General features: G+C 41.2%; 1 pseudogene; it reads left to right on the top strand.

Moving 5' to 3' along the window:
• Dppa3l1 (developmental pluripotency associated 3-like 1) lies at positions 17,805 to 18,473 on the top strand (annotated as a pseudogene).

Below are 18,938 nucleotides of genomic sequence, written 5' to 3'. Positions count from 1 at the left end.
AAGCGCGAATTAAATAATTAAATAATGCAATGCCTTTGGAATAGTAACTGGCACGTACCGAGAAGTGTTTGATAAATGTATGTTTTCATCCATGGGAGAAGAAAAAGGATAGTTGTACAGAAAAATAGCTCAGCAAGTGATTTCATGGATGGATGTGTGCACACGTGTTTTTTTTTTTTTTTTTTTCTTTCATGCCTGATTCAGGTCTGTGTAGTTTGTCAGCCTGTGCACAGTAAGCCCAGAGACATTGTATCATTATATGTTGTAACTTGAACTTTTTTGTTTACAAGTCTTTGAAAAAGAAAAGGCTTTTTTTTTTTTGAGGGAGGGGGTTGTCTTTCACAGCTCACAGCCATTGGATTAGGAGCAGGAATCCTGTTCCAAACTGAAAACTGTGTGAGTATGAATTACAGAAATTTCTTGGGCCAGACTGGAATCTTATGGTTGGCCAGAAACCATCAATTCAAAGGTTTTTAGAGCAAAGATAAATACCAGTGTAGAGCAGCGTTTTAAATATGGGAGCAGAGCGTAAACACAGGCAACACTTAAGATTCAGCGTCGTAAATACAGGTAACACTTGAGATTCAGCCTCACTGAAGGAATTAAACCTTCATTTTTGGGTCATATTACGTTTTATTTCAGTTCTGGGTTTTGGGGTAGTGTGAAAAATAAGATAATTTTACTTAATGTAAGGAACTCAGTTTTTGCACAGTTTATTCTCAAGTAAAAGGTGAATTCTGACAAGCTTCTGATGAATTCAATCAGGAGGGATTGGATACAAAGTTTTGGGGCGGTTCTTTTAAACTCAGGAATGGAGGTGTGGGGGCACCAGGAGCTAATGGAATTTAAAATGGTTATGAACCATTTATAAATGAACATTAGAAAACCTAGGTTCTGTTTTCTTTTAGCTATTTTCTTTCTTATGTACTATCTTTTTTCTCTCCCTCGAATGTAGGAAAGAGGCTAAGTTAACTTGGGAGACCTTATTTTGAGATCTTTGTGCATTAAAGGGCTCTGCACAGGATTCAGGCGTATGCTCATTCCAAACCCTGTGCAGAAGTCTACGCTGTGTGCATTTCCGGTGGAAACTCTGAGGCTTTCACCAGAGTTTCAAAAGGATCTAGGCAGAAGAAAAAGTGAAAGACTGCTGAAGAAATCCTAGATAGCTCTACACCTCTTAGAACCATAAACCCATGTTTTTGAGAACTGTTCGGAAACATAAGACAGTAAAAATGCACATTCAAGAGAGGTCAAACTAATCTTTTGTCATTTGCGTGTAATTACTTCTCTTTAGAGAAAAAAATTTTTACAAGTAGGTAGCCTGTGAAAAACCGTGAAAATGCAGGGATTAATTTTCAATATTCTTTCATTTACTTTTTATTAGGATGTGTTTATGTACTATAAAGTACACAAGTATTTAAAATGCAACTTAGTGAATCTTCCTCTCCTCTTTTTCAAGATGGCAAGGCAAGCTGGCCTTCAAACTCCTGGCAAGCCTCTTTCTCGACTCAGCCTCTCAAGAGGTAGGATTGCAGGTATGAATCACTGTTCCTGGCAAGTCAATCTTTTCTTCCCTTTTTGAGGTGTATGTACACTTGTGAAATATGTCCAGCACTGAGTCTCTCTCTTCCCAAAATATCTACATCCAGAGACACATCCTGAAGTCTCAGCTAACTGAGGCTGTCGAAGAAAACTCACCTGAGGAACCTTCAAGTTCCAGAACAGCCTGGGCAACACAGAGAAGTCTCATTTGACAGAAGTAGAATAGAGAAGGATGGAATATGTGTAGTTCTGGCCGATTTCATCATGGATAGATGATCCCTGTTCTTGAACTCTATAAAGATGACATTATACAACATGTAAAGTATTTTACCTTGCTAGCAAGCAGGATGATGTCATAGAAAGTTCATAGAGAAAAGAAGCCAGTGGAATTGGAAAGAGAGCAGAGAGGAGTAGATGAGTGGGTTTGAATGGTTGAGAGGGAAAGGAGAAATGTAATTTACATTATAATCTCAAAAATAAGAAAACAGGCAGAAGAAAGAAGTATCACAGATGACTTTGGGATCAAAGGCAAACATTCACTCTCTAGCTTTGCCGCTATATAAATAACTCTGCTTAAAAACCCATCTGCTGCATATACTACTCTCAGTGAAGGATACATTTACTCATCTTTCTGAGGTTTTAGGACTCCAGGAGGTTCAACCTTCTGTCTTTTTTTTCTTCTAGAACATTTCTGTCTTCTAGACCCTATACACATTTCCTAAAGGAGAGACCCTCAACTTTCTGGGATGAGAAATTGTTGACCTCTTGGGGCTTTTCTTCCATTTTGTGTGTGTGTGTGTGTGTGTGTGTGTGTGTGTGTGTGTGTGTGTGGTTTTTTTTCTCTGCTATGGCATTTAGCAGTTTATTGTGACCATCAACATGACTGCAAAGCTCTGGGAAGCCTGAGGTCAGGAACTGATTTCTCTAGAAAGCCTTACCAATTGGAGAAGTTCTCTACATTTCTGTGAATGAGTGAGCCGACTCTATTGCATTATTTTAGAAATGCGTACTTGGGTTAACTATACGATTCCGAAAAGACATTTGTGGATTTCTTACTTCCTGAGTTTAATACGTTGTGCTTTACAAGAAAATGTGGTTTCTAAAACAAAGTTACCGTACTGGGCATGTGGTGTGTACACTTCTTATGTTTACGGGGGTGGGGTGGGGCTTTCCGCCAGAATGAATGAGATTTGGCACAATAAACAAGCTAAGCAGAAAAGCCAACAAACTCAATAGGTTTACAACTCTACACAGATGCAATACACAAAGAACAAAGGGACAGAGCTATCGTTCGGAATGGGCAAGCAACTTAGGATGAATGATCACACAATTAGGGGTATTTTCTTGGTTGTTAAGTCTTTTGTCAGTCTTTGGAGAGGAGATGTAAGAATTCCAGGGTTATAGTGGAGTCATAGAGGGTGACGGAAAGTACTTAAGTGGTAGGTGTATATGATACTCAGAGAGTAGGTTCATTTCTAAGGAGTATCCAAAGGGGTATAAGTACCCATAAAATCACAATAACCCATTGGCAATGCTTCAAAGAAATTCCAAGCGATTGCCTTGCACCAAAGAAGATTCCCCACAAATTGAACACAGATCTGTCCCAAAAGTCAAATGCAATGGTAGCTTCCTCCTCTACTTCCGACAATTCACATTTATGGCCCCTGTCACTTTCACCGGTCCATCTTTGCCTCTAAGGTCAGTAGTTACTAGACAGAGCATTTTTCCTAACTTGTTCCATATATATATATATATATATATATATATATATATATATATATATATATATCCATAGGGTGTTCACACATCCCAGCATACCTGATGTTATCAATCATGCACCTTACACACTCAAAAATAGCACAGAAGGTATGGTATTTGGACGAAGATAGAGTGTATGGTAGTTTTAATTGTGAGCCTTACATTCAAGCTGTCTAGCTCCCTCCCTAGGCTCGTCCCCTATGCCCTGTGCTTTAATTAAGCCTCAAGAGCCCTAACCTACAGCTTTTAAACACAGGTGCTTGAAGCTTTAGTTAAGGGAATTAGCAGGAAAAACATAGAAGATAAAGAAGGGGGTAAAAGTTGGCTAAAGATGGCAATAAGAGAACAAAATTAAAAAGGGATACAGTGTAGCTTAAGCAAGTAATTACTAGTCACACTTGATATATAACTGACCAGAGCTTGCTGTGTATAGTGTGTGTGCATACGTGTGTGTGTGTGTGTGTGTGTGTGTGTTCCATTGGTGATGTTGTAGCAAAATACCTGAGCCAGGAGCCCTTTTTATATTTACAAAGGACAGAAATGTATTTCTTGTAGTTCTGGAAGAAGAGCAGTCTAAGATTAAGGTGCCAGCAGAGTTAGTATCCAAGGAGGACTGTTCTGCCTCCAAGATGGCACAGTCCCTGAGAGCCCGGCGTGCCGAGTCCTCACAGGGACACGATAGTATTCACAGGGCAGACCCTCGTGACTCAATCTCTCCTAAAGGTCCCGCCTTTTTAAACACAACGTTGCTTAGGGGATTAAGTTTCAACATGAATTTGGGAAGGGGAGGGTCATTAGTCATTTCAGGCAGATGTGGCTCGTACTGAGGTAGATACAGAGGAGGATACCGGGATGGAGGAAGTTAGTATTGATGCAGGGGAACATAGACCAGACTGACCCGAGAGGCCTAGAAACACTCTCCAAATTCTCAGTAAATGCCCACGTTTCTTTTGAAAACAGTCTTTACTTATTCTTTGAGAATTTCATGCACGGGTGTATTCTGATCATACTCGTCCCCCGTTAGCTTAAGTCCCTCTCACTTCCCGTGAACCTCCTCTTTTCCCAGTGTATTCATAGCCCTCCTCCTCCTTTCGTGTTGTGGTCTTTTTTTTTTTTTTTTTAATAACCCATCGGTCTGAATTCGGGCTGCTTGACTGTGCATGTGGGGGGGATTATTTATTGCATCAGGAGCAATTGACCAATACCATTTACCTTACACTTCTCAAGGCAAAATGACTCCCAACCCCCACCAGCCATTAACAGTCAATAGTTCCTCACCTGGGGGGGGGGGGAAGGACCCATACCCTATTCCTGCTGGGAAACACCCACATTTCATCCTTGGGCGTCTCTGAGGCAAGTCACTTTTGCCTAACGTGTTTTTCCTCACTTTCCATCTTCCCTGTCGTGATTTTTTTTTCAGTTCTTACCATAAATACTGCTTTAACCATGTCTCTCTGGTTGTTTTTGCTTCTGTTTTGTTCCACAGCCCTGGGGATTGAACTGAGAGCTCATACGCATGCCAGGAGAGCATTCTGTCAGGGACTTGTACCTCCAGTCCTTTTTTGTTGTTGTTTTGTTTTTGATCTTGAGAGTCTCGCTACGTTGTCCAGGCTGATCTTGAGCTAGTCTGCATCAGAGCTAGGGCTTGGCCTTTTGAGCCTGGATTCACCTGAACTCCGGGATTACGTCATCTATTGTAGAATTGCATAGAAGTTAGATTGTTCCAATATTACAACTTCCGGTGTTTACTCAGCGTTTACTCATCAAGTGAGAGCTATCTCACCTGTCTGACTAAACACACTCTCACCTGCTCTCCACATAACAGGAGAGTGGCGTCAGGACTGGAAGTGGAAATACTGGAAGTGAATTATACCAAGGAGGCTGGTCCTCAGAATCCTGTCACTCAAGCCTTCTTTTATTTCTCATTGCACAAATTAATGAGGCCATTATATTTTCTTAGGCTCACACACTGTGAATTAATCATGTCCAGCCACTGTTCTTCTATCCTCAAAACTATTGCATAACCAGCCCCTCCAAATTGTCACCTACCTTCCAAGAAGCAAGGAGACTCCTAAGACTCAGGAAGCTTGAAAGGATTTGCAGGGCCTCTCCCTGAGGTTATTATGATAGCAGTTGTTGGAGGAGAGGAGTCTCAGAGGGCTGCCTGTCAACCAGGCAGAAGTTCCCAGGGATGCGACTTTTGTGAGCTGTCGCCATGTTGGGTGGGATTTTTGGTTACCTGTGTATGTAACCCCAATAAATGAATTGCTCTACCAAGCTGGACTCAGGAGTTGTTTCTTTGGTCTGTCATTGGTGCCCTGGCTGGAATGTATAGATGTCTGGTCATGTCTTCCCCGGAAATCTCACATAGCAAGTACTGCCTCCACACCTTCCTCAGATGTAGCAATAGCTGTTCTACTTTTAGATCAGCTCCTTTATGTTTCCTTTTTATAGTCTCCACACGTAAGAGAGAATACATGGAATTTGTTTATCTGTGTGTGGCTTATTCACTCGACACAATAAGCTCCATTGTGCTACAAATGGTAAGATTTGATTCTTCTTTATGGGTGAATAATATTCTACACCTCCCCACACACAATTTTATTTATCCATTCACCTGCTAACAGGCACTAGGCTCATTTCCATAATAGTGCCTTGATAAACATGGACGCTAGGGTGGAATTTTTTGTATGTGGACTTCAGTTTCTTTGTAGGTATGCCTAGCAGTGATGCAGCTGAACAATATGGTAATTCTATTTTTAGGGTTTTTTTTTTTTGAGGGACATTCATGCTGCTTTTCATAGTGGTTGGACTAATTTACGTTCATTGTCTACATCCTCGACAGTTTTTATTTGTTAATTAATTATTTAATAGTAGCTCTTCTAACTGGATATCTCATTTCATTGTGCATTATAATTTTAATACTTTAAAAACTTTTACTTATTTTTATTTTATATATACAAATGTTTTGCTTATATGCATGTATGTGTCTAGTGCCCACAGAAGCCAGAGGCAGCATTGGATCCCTTGGAACTTGAGTTACAGATGGACATGAGCCACCATGTGGGTGCTAGAAACTGAACTCAGGTCTTTTGGAAAAGCAGCCAGTGCTCCCAACTGCTGAGCCAGCCCTCCAGAACTTCACTGTACATAAAATTTTAATTTGCATTTCCCTAGTGGCTAATGGTATTGAACTTTTTTCTTTTTTTTTTCCTTTAAAAAATGGATTTTTTAAACTTACATTTCCAATGTTATCCCTTTTCCCGGTTTCCTGTCCATAATTCTCCTATTTCCCCCCCTCCCCCTTCTTCTATGAGGGTGCTCCCCTCACCCCTCCCCACCTCCCTGCCCTGACATTCCCCTACACTGGGGCATTGAGCCTTGGCAGGACCAAGGACTTCTTCTCCCAACAAGGGCATCCTCTGCTACATATGCAGCTGGAGCCATGGGTCTGTCCATGTGTACTCTTTGGATGGTGGTTTAGTCCCTGGGAGCTCTGGTTGGTTGGTATTGTTGTTCTTATGGGGTTACAAACCCCTTCTGAACCTTTTTTCTTATATTTGTCAGACATCTATATTTCTCCTTTTGAGAGGTGCCTTCAGGTCATTGACCAATCTTTTTTGTTTTTTTGTATTTTTAAGATTTACTTATTGTTCATATATGCGAGTATACTGCACTGACTTCAGCCTGTGCTGAAGAAGCTGCCTTTTCTCCAAAGTATGTTTTTGACATTTTCATTTATAAATCATTTGGCAGTAGATGAGTAGATTTTTTTCTGAATTCTCTACTCCATTAGTCTATAAATCTTTAATACTAATTTCCATAGTTTTTTTTCTTTATGAATCAATGAGCTTTATTGGAGTTACTTACAGGACAATGGGGACAGAATTGTTGACCAGAGCACAAGGGACCTATACTCAGTAGTTATTCTGAAGCGTGACCCAGCATTTGATAAGGATTATGAATACTGGATACTCAAAGCACACTGTATACCTGTAGGTATCTCTTAGTCTTTAGAACATGCTTTTAGATTAGATATTATGTTGCCTCCAACATCACTATTTTTGTTCCAGAATGTTTTGACTTTCTGAAGTCTTGTTCTTTCCAGTGAACCTTAGGATTGTCTTCTAGATCTGGTGTTGATATTCTGGGTGGAGGTGGAGGTGGGGTGTTGAATTGGATGCATGGACCACTCTGGGTAGTCCGGGTATTTTAACAATATGAATTCCTTCCATCTGTGCCTTCTTTGAAAATGCATGTAGCTGGACATCTGTCTTCTGAAGTTCACTGGAATTTACACATGCAAATTAGAAGCACTGGCTCCTTGTGAACTGTGGCTCTTTTCTCTCTACACTGATGTCTCCTTTGCTTGTCATTATCAGTCCCTGAGATGTGTATTTCATAATCTCCCACTATGGTTATTTCTCTACTTCCTCTGTCCTATGTATTCTAGCTTTGCTATCAATGGCTTCCAGATTTATTATGTTATGTTCTTATAGTGAGGTCTTATTATAAAGTGTGTTTGTGTCTTTTAAAATTAATGCACAAAAATGTAAAACTTGTACTTATTATGGTTATGGTCATAATTACTTTTCTTTTCTTTTTTTTGTTTTTGAGTCAAGGGATCTCTATTATGGAGGTCTGGGTGTCTTGGAACTAGACATGTAGAGCAGGCTGGCCTTGAACTCCCAGTGATCCACCTGCCTCTGCCTTTGGAGTGCTGAGATTAAAGTCATGTCCCACCACCATGTGGCTTTAGTTACTTTTCTATGGCCATGAAAAGATATCACAACCAAGGCAACACACAGAAAAGTGGGTTTATTTGGTGTTTCCAGGTCCAGAAGTGTGGGGGGTGGATCACCACCATGTCAGAGCATGGCAGGAGATGGGCAGGCATGGCACCGAAGTGACAGAGGAGAGCTCAACATCTTTTTTTTTCAGTTTAGTAATCAGATTTATATTTTTAATTCTCAATCCACAATACATCCACACAATAAATTCACAACCCATTGATAAAGATATAAACTGCCCACCTAGATAATACAAATTGACCTTTAAGAAATCCCTTAAGAAATATTCATAACTACCTGTGGCCATTTAAGGCCACACGGATCTGGATCATCCTCTTCTGCCTCCATCTTCGTTCTTCTCTTCTTTTTCCTCTCTCCCCACTTACCAAAACTCTGTACTGCCCCCACTTTCTCACTTTACTTGTGCCAGCCCTCACCTCCATATAGACATCAACCTACACGCTCTAGTATGAATTCTTTCATGATTGTGAAGCTGACTAGAGTGGCAAAGGATTTACGACAGTGCTTCCATTCATAAGGCTTCACTCCAGTATGTGTTGCTTTATGTATTCAGAGACCAGAGTTACACACAAAGGCTCTACCACAAGAACTCAACATCTTACTCCACAGACGGGAAGCAGAAAGAGTTAATTGGGAGTGACATGGGCTTTTAAAACTTTCAATCCCTCCCTCAGAGACACCCTTCCTCTTCTAAAGCCAAATCTTCCTAATCTTCCCCAAATCATTCCAACAATTGGGGACCAAGCATTCAAATATAAGAGTAATATTGCTATCAATGGCTTCCAGATTTATTATGTTATGTTCTTATAATGAGGTCTTATTATAAGCTATCTTTGTGTCTTTTAAAACTAATACACGTCACTGCCCCTAAACCCCGTGGGAGAGAGAACTCATCGCCCAGACAGGTGGGCACTCCTGAGACTGCAGGGCAGGAGAGACCGCCAGTACTGCCCACTCTTGCCCACATTCCCAGCCCAAGAGGAAACTGTATAGGGCCTCTGGGAACAGGAAGACAGGGGCACTCAACCTGCAGATACCCTGCGGTCCAGACAGTCCAGATCTGAACAGACCCGGTCAAACAACTCCCTGGACCCAAATGCCGTGGGAGGGAGAGCTAGACCTTCAGAGGGGCAGACAGGCCTGAAAATCCAGAGGAGACTACACTCTGCCCACATTTCTGACTCTAGAGGAAAATGCCTAGCACCATCTGGGCCCCCTGTGCACAGGGTCCCAAGAAAGGCGGGGTAGGCCCTTCTGGTTGCTGCCCTCATGGAGAACTGAAACCCAGCTCTGAGGAGCAACTTCAGGCCAGAGACCAGAGGTAAGACCAACTTTTCTGCTCCAAGTGACCTGCCTGGTGGACTCAGGACACACGCCTACAGGAACACCTGAAGACTATAGACAGGAACGACTACACGCCTGAAAGCAGAACACTCTGTTCCCATAACTGGCTGAAAGAGAACAGGAAAACAGGTCTACAGCACTCCTAACACACAGGCCTATAGGATGGTCTAACTACTGTCAGAAATAGGAGAACAAGGTAACAGCAGAGACAATGTATGGCAAGAGGCAAGCGCAGGAACCCAAGCAACAGAAACCAAGACTACATGGCATCATCAGAGCCCAATTCTCCCACCAAAGGAAACACTGAATATCCAAATACACCAGAAAAGTAAGATTTAGACATAAAATCATATTTGATCATGTTGATGGAGGGCTTCAAGAAAGACATGAAGAACTCCCTTAGAGAAATGCAGGAAAACACAAATAAACAAGCAGAAGCCTATAGAGAGGAAACACAAAAATCCCTGAAAGAATTATAGGAAAACACAATCAAACAGGTGAAGGAATTAAAAATGGAAAAAGAAAGCACGAGGGGAGACAACCCTGGATATAGAAAAACCAAAGGAAGAGACAAGGAGCCGTAGATACAAGTATCACCAACAGAATACAAGAAATAGAAGAGAGAATCTCAGGAGCAGAAGATTCCATAGAAATCATGGAAACAACTGTCAAAGATAATGGAAAATGGAAAAAGCTACTGGCCCAAAACATACAGGAAATCCAGCACACAATGAGAAGATCAAACCTAAGGAAAATGGGTATAGAAGACAGTGAAGACTCCCAGCTCAAAGGACCAGTAAATATCTTCAACAAAATCATAGAAGAAAACTTCCCTAACCTAAAGAAAGAGATGCCCATAAACATACAAGAAGCCTATAGAACTCCAAATAGATTGGACAAGAAAAGAAACTCCTCCCATCACATAATAGTCAAAACACCAAATGCACAAAACAAAGAAAGAATATTAAAAGCAGAAAGGGAAAAAGGTCAAGTAACATATAAAGGCAGACCTATCAGAATTACACCAGACTTCTCACCAGAGAAGATGAAAGCCAGAAGATCCTGGACAGATGTCATAAAGACACTAAGAGAACACAAATGCCAGCCCAGGTTACTGTATCCTGCAAAACTCTCAATTAACATAGATGGAGAAACCAAGATATTTCATGACAAAACCAAATTTACACAGTATCTTTCTACAAATCCAGCCCTACAAAGGATAATAAATGGTAAAGTCCAACACAAGGAGGCAAACTACACCCTAGAAAAGGCAAGAAACTAATCGTTTTGCAACAAAACAAAGAGAAGACAAGCACACAAACATAACCTCACATCCAAATATGAATATAACCGGAAGCAATAATCACTATTCCTTAATATCTCTCAACATCAATGGCCTCAATTCCCCAATAAAAAGACACATTAAAAAAACGGATACACAATGAGGAACCAACAATTTGCTGCCTACAGGAAACACACCTCAGAGACAAAGATAGACACTACATCAGAGTAAAAGGCTGGAAAACAACTTTCCAAGCAAATGGTCTGAAGAAGCAAGCTGGAGTAGCCATTCTAATACCGAATAAAATTGATTTTCAACCAAAAGTCATCAAAAAAGATAAGAAAGGACACTTCATATTCATCAAAGGAAAAATCCACCAAAATGAACTCTCAATCCTAAATATCTATGCTCCAAATACAAGGGCATCTACATACATAAAAGAAACCTTACTAAAGCTCAAAGCACACATTGCACCTCACACAATAATAATAGGAGATTTAACACCCCACTCTCATCAATGGACAGATCATGGCAACAGAAATTAAACAGAGACATAGACTAAGAGAAGTCATGAACCAAATGGACTTAACAGATATTTATAGAACATTCTATCCTAAAGCAAAGGGATATACATTCTTCTCACCACCTCATGGTACTTTCTCCAAAATTGACCATATAATTGGTCATAAAACAGGCCTCAACAGATACAGAAAGATAGAAATAATCCCATGCGTCCTATCAGACCACCATGGGCTAAAGCTGGTCTTCAATAACAATAAGGGAAGAATGCCCACATATACGTGGAAGTTGAACAATGCTCTACTCGATGATAACCTGGTCAAGGAAGAAATAAAGAAAAAAATTAAAGTCTTCTTAGAATTTAATGAAAATGAAGGTACAACATACCCAAACTTATGGGACACAATGAAAGCTGTGCTAAGAGGAAAACTCATAGCTCTGAGTGCCTGCAGAAAGAAACAAGAGAGAGCATATATCAGCAGCTTGACAGCACACCTAAAAGCTCTAGAACAAAAAGAAGCAAATACACCCAGGAGGAGTAGAAGGCAGGAAATAATCAAACTCAGAGCTGAAATCAACCAAGTAGAAACAAAAAGGACTATACAAAGAATCAACAGAACCAAAAGCTGGTTCTCTGAGAAAATCAACAAGATAGATAAACCCTTAGCCAGACTAACGAGAGGACACAGAGAGTGTGTTCAAATTAACAAAATCAGAAATGAAAAGGGAGACATAACAACAGAATCAGAAGAAATTAAAAAAATCATCAGATCCTACTACAAAAGCCTATATTCAACAAAACTTGAAAATCTGCAGGAAATGGACAATTTCCTAGACAGATACCAGGTACTGAATATAAATCAGGTACACATAAACCATTTAAACAATCCCATAACTCCTAACGAAATAGAAGCAGTCATTTAAAGTCTCCCAACCAAAAAGAACCCAGGTCCAGATGGGTTCAGTGCAGCATTCTATCAGACCTTCATAGAAGACCTCATACCAATACTATCCAAACTATTCCACAAAATTGAAACAGACAGAGCACTACCGAATTCCTTCTATGAAGCCACAATTACTCTTATACCTAAACCACACAAAGACCCAACAAAGAAAGAGAACTTCAGACCAATTTCCCTTATGAATATCGATGCAAAGATACTCAATATAATTCTTGCAAACCGAATCCAAGAGCACATCAAAACACTCATTCATCATGATCAAGTAGGCTTCATCTCAGGTATTCAGGGATGGTTTAATATACAGAAAACCATCAACATGAACTACTATATAAACAATCTGAAATATAAAAACCACATGATCATTTCATTAGATGCTGAGAAAGCATTTGACAAAATTCAACACCCCTTCATGATAAAAGTCCTAAAAAGAACAGGAATTCAAGGCCCATACCTAAACATAGTAAAAGCCATATACAGCAAACCAGTAGCTAACATTAAACTAAATGGAGAGAAACTTGAAGCAATCCCACTAGAATCAGGGACTAGACAATGCTGCCCACTCTCTCCCTACTTATTCAATATAGTTCTCGAATTTCTAGCCAGAGCAATCAGACAACAAAAGGAGATCAAGGGGATACAGATTGGAAAGGAAGAAGTCAAAATATCACTATTTGCAGGTGATATGATTGTATATTTAAGTGACCCCAAAAGTTCCACCAGAGAACTACTAAACCCGATAAACACCTTCAGCAAAGTGGCTGGGTATAAAATTAACTCAAATAAATCAGTAGCCTTCCTCTACACAAAGAAGCTGAGAAAGAAATTAGGGAAACGACACCCTTCATAATAGCCCCAAATAATATAAAATACCTTGGTGTGACTTTAACCAAGCAAGTGAAAGATCTGTATGATAAGAACTTTGAGCCTCGGAAGAAAGAAATTGAAGAAGACCTCAGAAGATGGAAAGATCTCCCATACTCATGGATTGACAGGATTAATATAGTAAAAATGGCCATTTTACCAAAAGCGATCTACAGATTCAATGCAATCCCCATCAAAATTCCAACCCAATTCTTCATAGAGTTAGACAGAACAATTTGCAAATTCATCTGGAATAACAAAAAACCCAGGATAGCTAAAACTATCCTCAACAATAAAAGGACTTCTGGGGGAATCACTATCCCTGAACTCATGCAGTATTACAGAGCAATAGCGATAAAAACTGTATGGTTTTGGTACAGAGACAGGCAGATAGACCAGTGGAATAGACTTGAAGACCCAGAAATGAACCCACACACCTATGGTCACTTGATTTTTGACAAAGGAGCCAAAACCATCCAATGGAAAAAAGATAGCATTTTCAGCAAATGGTGCTGGTTCAACGGGAGGTCAGCATGTAGAAGAATGCAGATTGATCCATTCTTGTCACCCTTAAGTCCAAGTGGATCAAGGACCTCCATATCAAACCAGATACACTCAAACTAATAGAAGAAAAGGTGGGGAAGAGCCTCAAACACATGGGCACTGGGGAAGATTTCCTGAACAAAACACCAATGGCTTATGCTCTAAGATCAAGAATCTACAAATGGGATCTCATAAAACTACAAAGCTTCTGTAAGGCAAAGGACACTGTTGTTAGGATAAAACGGCAATCAATAGATTGGGACAAGATTTTTACCAATCCTACAACTGATAGAGGGCTAATATCCAAAATAAACAAAGAACTCACAAAGTTAGACGACAGGAAGACAAATAACCCTATTAAAAATGGGGTTCAGAGCTAAACAAAGAATTCACAGCTGAGGAATGCCGTATGGCTGAGAAGCACCTAAAGAAACATCTTTAGTCATAAGGGAAATGCAAATCAAAACAACCCTGAGATTCCACCTCACACCACTCAGAATGGCTAAAATCAAAAACTCTGGCGACAGCAGATGTTGGCGAGGATGTGAAGAAAGAGGAACACTCCTCCATTGTTGGTGGGATTGCATACTGGTACAACCATTCTGGAAATCAGTCTAGAGGTTCCTCTAGACATTGCACTACCTGAGGACCCAGCTATACCTCTCCTGGGCATATACCCAAAAGATGCCCCAACATATCACAAAGGCACGTGCTCCACTATGTTCATAGCAGCCTTATTTATAATAGCCAGAAGCTGGAAAGAACCCAGATGCCCTTCAACAGAGGAATGGATACAGAAAATGCGGTACATCTACACAATGGAATACTACTCAGCTATCAAAAACAATGAATTTATGAAATTCATAGGCAAATGGAGGGAACTGGAAAATATCATCCTGGGTGAAGTAACCCAATCACAGAAAATCTCACCATGGTATACACTCATTGATAAGTGGATATTAGCCCAAATGCTTGAATTACTCTAAATGCACAGAACACATGAAACTCAAGAAGGATTACCAAAATGTGAATGCTTCATTCCTTCTTTAAAGGGGAACAAGAATACCCTTGGCAGGGAATAGGGAGGCAAAGTTTAGGACAGAGGCTAAAGGAAAGCCCATTCAGAGCCTGCCCCACATTTGGCTCATACATATACAGCCACCAAACTAGATAAGATGGATTAAGGGAAGAAGTGCAGGCTGACAGGAACCATATGAGCCAGAATACGGCAAATACAGAGGCGAATGCCAGCAGCAAACCACTGAACTGAGAATAGGACCCCCGTTGAAGGAATCAGAGAAAGAACTGGAAGAGCTTGAAGGGGCTCGAGACCCCATATGTACAACAATGTCAAGCAACCAGAGCTTCCAGGGACTAAGCCACTACCTAAAGACTATACATGGACTGACCCTGGACTCTGACCTCATAGGTAGCAATGAATATCCTAGTAAGAGCACCAGTGGAAGGGGAAGCCCTGGGTCCTGCTAAGACTGAACCCCCAGTGAACGTGATTGTTGGGGGGAGGAAGGCAATGGGGGGAGGATGGGGAGGGGAACACCCATATAGAAGGGAAGAGGAAGAGGTTAGGAGGATGTTGTCCTGGAAACTGGGAAAGGGAATAACACTTGAAATGTAAATAAATACACAATTTAATAAAGATGGGGGGAAAAAACTAATACATAAAAATACCCCATGGGGTCATTTGTTCTAACCCTTGCTTTAAAGTCTTACTGAATATAGTCTCTAAATCTTTACTTTTTGTGAGGGTGCAGTGGGAAAAGGTCTTCATATATACCCCAGGTTTACCTCAAACTCCTAATACTGCCTCAACTTCCTGAATTATGTGTGTGTTCCACAATATGGGGTGTGTGTGTGTGTGTGTGTGTGTGTGTGTGTGTGTGTCCACAGGACACAACCTCAGATGTCAATCCTCAGTGCTCCCACCTTCTCCTTTTGAGGCAGCTTTTTTTCTCACTGGCCCAGAACTCCCAAGTAAGTTGAATTAGTTGGCCAGTGAGCCCCATGGAGCTGTATCTCTTTCCATCGCTCCAGCTCTGGGATCAGGAGTGTATGCCACCATGCTCAGTTTATAGATGCACATCCGGGGCCTCATTCTCACAAGGCAAGCACTGTATTGACTAAGCACCTCCAGCCATCTCCAGCTCTCTGAGAGATCATAACATTCATTTGGAATTTGTGAAGGTTTCTCTACTCTAAATGAGGACCTTGGGCTCTTCCTGAACAATGTCAGAATCCTACATGCTCTTCTTATGTCTGTCACCCACCACATGTCATGCTGCTATTGCTGCCATGTATTTTTTTTACTCTTTATATAAACAGCCTTGGGTTCTCTGAGTGACGTAGCAGGTGAGTGGCAGGGCCTGCTCTCCTATTCTCATGACCCCATTGAGGCCAAGTCTGCTAATGCCTCCAGTAGCAAGAGCAAAGAGGTAGGGAGGAGATCTCTCCCTTGCTGATGCCACCACACAGCAGACAAGAGTCAGGGTCAGCTCTTCTACACGCATGCCCTCAGGGCTGGTTCACCCACAACCTGCCACACCTAGGGTCAGCTCTACTGTGCTGCCCAGCTGAGGTTCAGGGCCTGTTCCTCCAAATAAGTCAGCAGGTGAGGGGCAGGGACTGATCTCCTGCTTTCACGATCCCAGGAAAAAAGACATTTATAATGCATGTAGTTGACAAGAGAATCAGTCCAAACATATGTCATTGAGAAAAAATTGACAAAACAGCTTTGAAAAAAACATATCAAAAGTCCAATAAGCACAAGTAGTCTCTTTGGTCAAAAACAAAATGCAAATTAAAGGTGAAATAAGCTATTATTATACACTCACATAAGAGAGTATAACTTTAGGGGCTGGGGATTTAGCTCAGTGGTAGAGCGCTTACCTAGGAAGCGCAAGGCCCTGGGTTTGATCCCCAGCTCCGAAAAAAAGAACCAAAAAAAAAAAAAAAAAAAAAAAGAGAGTATAACTTTAAAAGATAGAAATGTCAGAGTTAGAGTGAACAGAACTCTATACATTAATGAAGACACATGGCAGAGATTAGTGTTGTCCCAATGAATTGAAAGACACACGAGTGGTTGTCCTCATTATATACATTTTCAAGTTACTAATCCAGGCCCCGGTGAAGGCCAGCGGATCTACAATGATGACAACTATGTAGAATTGTCATAAGAATTACCATAGAGATTAGTGAACTGGAATTGCAAGTCTAGAAACAAGTTCATCCTCTGTGGTTATGGTGGTTTGAAAAGGAATCATCCCCATAGATTCATGTGTTTGAATGCTTGGCCACAGTAAGTAGCACTATTAGTAGGTGTGGCCTTGTTGGAGTGGGTGTGGCCTTGTTGGAGTGGGTGTGGCCTTGTTGGAGGAAGTGTGTCATTGTGGGGGTGGGACTTTGAGGTCTCCTATGCTCAAGCTATACCCAGTGTGGCACACAGTCTCCTGCTGCCTTCAGATCAAGATGTAGAACCCTCAGCTCCTTCTGCAGCACCATGTCTGCCTGCACGCTGCCATGCTTCTCACCGTGATGATAATGAACCTCTGATCCTGCAAGTCAGCCCCAATGAAACGTTTCCTTTTTAAGACTTGCTGTCTTTTTACAGCAATGGAAACCCTAAGACAATGATCAACTAATTTAAGATTTTTTATCTTTATTTTGTGCATATATGTGTGTGTGTTTGTGAGTTTGTGCCACATGTGTGCAGGTGTATGCACATGTATAACATGCATGTGGAGACTAGAGGTCAATGTTGGGTGTTCCACCACCATTCCACCTTATTTTGTGGCAGTTGTCTGTCACTGTACCTGCAGCTCCAAGATTTGGTTAAAATAGCTGACCAGCGAGCCCTATGATTCAATGCTGACTGTCGTGATGAGGAAATAAAGACAAGACAGGCAGGCAGACAGAAAATTGGGGTCAGGGTCTAGGATGTTAGATGGAGAAACCTCAGCAACCTGGAAGTTCGGTGTGTTTACTGTATAAAATTGAATAGAGAGGGAGGGCCATTGCATACCACTGAACAGGAGGCAGAGTTCTTACGTACAGATAGATAAACAAGGAGGTGGGGGACTCGCTTCGCCTCTGCTGGTTGGGTTTTGGTTTTTAGTCTTTTCAAGCGAATTTGTTCGGAGCTAGATTTTGAGGCTTCTACTCACCACCATGGAGGAGCCATCAGAGAAAGTCAACCCAGTTGTGGACCCAGAAACTCCTCAGATGAAAGACGAAGAGGGCTCATCAGATGATTCAGAAGTCCCACAACCAGAAACACTAGTACAGGTCATGAAAACGCTAACCCTGAACCCCAGTGCCAATCAGTCAGCACATCGTCTCAGCCTCCGTCACCGGATTGGGAGCAGCCCTGTGGAGAACGGAAGTGAAAGAATCTTGAGGGAAGTTCAAAGCGCCTTCCCCAAGAGAAAGGTCCGCACCTTGCTGTTGGTGTTAAAAGATCCTACAGCAAGGATGAGAAGATTTGTTCAGATTGAGCAGAGACAAAAAAGGCTTGAAGGAAATGAGTATAAATGGAACACTGAGCCATTCAGATGTCCCTGCACTTTCTGCCACTATCAGAGATGGGATCCTTCTGAGAATGCTAAAACCAGGAAGAATTAGGACAGTCAGTTTAAATTGTACACTGTTCTTCCTGTTAACGATGCCACGCAGCAGATGTGAAAGCTGGTATTTGTTAATTAAGATTTACGATTTTAACTTTTTCTGGTGCTGGGGACTCTTCTAACTTGTCAACCTTTCAATTATATAGGATGTGTAATGTTTGGATTCATGTGAATAACTTAAACTTACCCAAAGAACCGAGAAGAGTCAAAGCCTTCTGTGAACTTTAGAAGCCTCAAGCTGGGGGCTGAGAAACAATGTAACTAGAATTTGAAGTAGTTGGGTTTAGAAGGTAATTGGGATAGATCTTTGGATTTTCTAGTTTGCAGAAATATGTAATAAAGGCAATTTCGTTATCCTGACTTTCTGTAATGAATACATAGAACAAGATTAGAATGAGCCAATGGAGATGGGGGAATTGTTTTACATATGTATGTGTGGGTGTACACACTTATGATGTCCAGAGTTTGATGTGTGCTACCAACCTTGCTTATTTCTCTTTGAGACAGGGTCTCCATGAGGCCTAGCTGGTCTCTTTTTTTTTTTTTTTTTTGGTTCTTTTTTTCGGAGCTGGGGACCGAACCCAGGGCCTTGTGCTTCCTAGGTAAGCGCTCTACCACTGAGCTAAATCCCCAGCCCCCTAGCTGGTCTCTTAACTCCTGGTCCTGCCTCTCTGTTTTC

Source organism: Rattus norvegicus, chromosome 8 (genome assembly GCF_021556685.1).
Source record: "Rattus norvegicus strain SHRSP/BbbUtx chromosome 8, alternate assembly SHRSP_T2T, whole genome shotgun sequence".
Classification (NCBI taxonomy): Eukaryota; Metazoa; Chordata; class Mammalia; order Rodentia; family Muridae; genus Rattus; species Rattus norvegicus.
The sequence above is the reverse complement of the archived record's forward strand: the minus strand, read 5'-3'. Positions and strand labels throughout refer to the sequence as shown.